The sequence below is a fragment of the Ambystoma mexicanum genome, chromosome 3q (assembly GCF_040938575.1).
Source record: "Ambystoma mexicanum isolate Mex_15411 chromosome 3q, UKY_AmexF1_1, whole genome shotgun sequence".
NCBI classification, from domain to species: Eukaryota; Metazoa; Chordata; class Amphibia; order Caudata; family Ambystomatidae; genus Ambystoma; species Ambystoma mexicanum.
In genome coordinates, this window is record NC_090926.1 from 1,137,876,124 (window position 1) to 1,137,878,623 (window position 2,500).

Consider the following 2,500-nt stretch of genomic DNA (forward strand, 5'->3'; position numbering starts at 1 on the left):
GGAGGCGATGCCAGGCGTCGATGGCTCTAGCGGCAACTAGTGTCAGGGTGGAAATATAATCGTGGCCCCCACCCCTAACAGTCAGAGAGTCCTGGATGGGAGTCTTCCCAATGTCTGCTTTATCGTCCATCCTATAATCAACATGCATGTTTACATCTTGTTTTGGGGACATTTCCGAGCAAATTGCAAAATTGCAGCTCAGTTCAAACCGAGGCGTAGTCAGCAGGGTTCGAACCTGCGCGGGGAGACCCCAATGGATTTCGAGTCCATCGCCTTAACCACTCGGCCACGACTACCCATGAGAGTGAAACTCTCACTCGAAAGATCGTGCTGTGCTTACACAGAAGAGTCCTTAGTCTCTACCGCCTTGCCTCTAGATCTTGTCCTGTACTTTCCACCCTTCTCTCTCATCATGCACCGTTCTTTCTCCTCACAAGTTTCTTTTAAATGTACATATATGTTTGAAATTGCAAAACGAAGCCCGTCAAAACGTACCAGTTTCTCTGCGTTGGCCTAAAGGATGAAGCCGCTTTTACTCCTAGGATCTTGCTTGAATAGCTCAAGTGCGCCGCAGCCTCCTTTAGTAATTGTATTATACTGCTATTTTAAGATTGTTTTCCACACCAGAAAAGAGTAAACAATAAAAGCGGGCGCTGCACCGTAGTCGGCAGGATTTGAACCTGCGCGGGGAAACCCCAATGGATTTCTAGTCCATCGCCTTAACCACTCGGCCACGACTACTCCTGAGCAAACCTGTTTCTACTATAAACTTAACACTTTAGCCACACACAATGTCTCCTCCGCCCCTTACTTTATGCCGCTCTGCACCGTTCCCTTTTGGCCCTCCCATGACCCTTGAAAATGCATTCAAAAGTCAGAATCTCTATGGTCTGGCCCAAGTTCCCTAAATGCCATTTCCCCTCCCTGCCAAGCTCAGACTAAGTGCCAGGGACAGATCTGTGCTAATAAACCTAGCAAGCGGCCAGGCAGCAGAGCCTCACCTTCACTAGGTTGCACTGGCTTCTGCCAGCTCCAAATTGAAACTGTTAACAGTGTCCTGTTTGGAAGCATGCCTGGGCAGGGGCTGTCTCTATGCAAATCGAGTTGCAGAGGCCTCCTGGGAGCCAATTTCGGCAGGCCATTTTGACAGGCTCCAGAGGAATAAATGGCCGCACGAGTGGTCCGGTAGTTAGTCTAAGCCATATGGCAAAGATTTGGGTGGTGGGCCTTCTGGGCATGTGGCCCTAAGCCTCAGAGGACCGCAGAATGGGTCCCTTCTGCCCAAATAGAGAGGTCTTGGCCGATCGGGGCCGAGAGGACAGGGGCCTCACCACCCTCTGACGGTCCTCCTGGGCGCCCTTCCTCTGCTCTCTGCTGTTGTGGCAGAAAGCTGTGCCTTCAGTCCCCTGGCTTGCACAGGGCAGCAAAAGACTGTACTTTCACTGGGTCGCAGGTAGGGGGCCTCTCCTGAATGCATCTGCCAAGGAAGGTCTAGAAGTGACACGAGAACCCTTGTACTGACACACAAAAAAGGCTCGGCAGATAGCTTGCGTGCCAGTTGCTCCATCCTCTGTATCCACATGGACCCCTCCCAATATCTGCTGTAAAGATGCAGGCAAGGAAAAGCGCAGGATGGGCTTCTTACAGACGGAGGCGATGCCAGGCGTCGATGGCTCTAGCGGCAACTAGTGTCAGGGTGGAAATATAATCGTGGCCCCCACCCCTAACAGTCAGAGAGTCCTGGATGGGAGTCTTCCCAATGTCTGCTTTATCGTCCATCCTATAATCAACATGCATGTTTACATCTTGTTTTGGGGACATTTCCGAGCAAATTGCAAAATTGCAGCTCAGTTCAAACCGAGGCGTAGTCGGCAGGGTTCGAACCTGCGCGGGGAGACCCCAATGGATTTCGAGTCCATCGCCTTAACCACTCGGCCACGACTACCCATGAGAGTGAAACTCTCACTCGAAAGATCGTGCTGTGCTTACACAGAAGAGTCCTTAGTCTCTACCGCCTTGCCTCTAGATCTTGTCCTGTACTTTCCACCCTTCTCTCTCATCATGCACCGTTCTTTCTCCTCACAAGTTTCTTTTAAATGTACATATATGTTTGAAATTGCAAAACGAAACCCGTCAAAACGTACCAGTTTCTCTGCGTTGGCCTAAAGGATGAAGCCGCTTTTACTCCTAGGATCTTGCTTGAATAGCTCAAGTGCGCCGCAGCCTCCTTTAGTAATTGTATTATACTGCTATTTTAAGATTGTTTTCCACACCAGAAAAGAGTAAACAATAAAAGCGGGCTCTGCACCGTAGTCGGCAGGATTTGAACCTGCGCGGGGAAACCCCAATGGATTTCTAGTCCATCGCCTTAACCACTCGGCCACGACTACTCCTGAGCAAACCTGTTTCTACTATAAACTTAACACTTTAGCCACACACAATGTCTCCTCCGCCCCTTACTTTATGCCGCTCTGCACCGTTCCCTTTTGGCCCTCCCATG

The 2,500-nt window shown here is 50.3% G+C and overlaps 4 non-coding genes across 4 annotated transcripts; all 4 read right to left on the bottom strand.

Moving 5' to 3' along the window:
• Positions 1–214: 214 nt before the first annotated feature.
• Positions 215–296, bottom strand: TRNAS-CGA (transfer RNA serine (anticodon CGA)). The gene has a single exon. It is a non-coding gene; the product is annotated as a tRNA-Ser (tRNA).
• Positions 297–659: 363 nt separating this feature from the next.
• On the bottom strand, positions 660–741 carry TRNAS-AGA (transfer RNA serine (anticodon AGA)). Its single transcript has one exon. It is a non-coding gene; the product is annotated as a tRNA-Ser (tRNA).
• Positions 742–1,863: 1,122 nt separating this feature from the next.
• Positions 1,864–1,945, bottom strand: TRNAS-CGA (transfer RNA serine (anticodon CGA)). Its single transcript has one exon. It is a non-coding gene; the product is annotated as a tRNA-Ser (tRNA).
• A 363-nt stretch (positions 1,946–2,308) lies between these two features.
• On the bottom strand, positions 2,309–2,390 carry TRNAS-AGA (transfer RNA serine (anticodon AGA)). The gene has a single exon. It is a non-coding gene; the product is annotated as a tRNA-Ser (tRNA).
• Between the last annotated feature and the right edge of the window lie 110 nt (positions 2,391–2,500).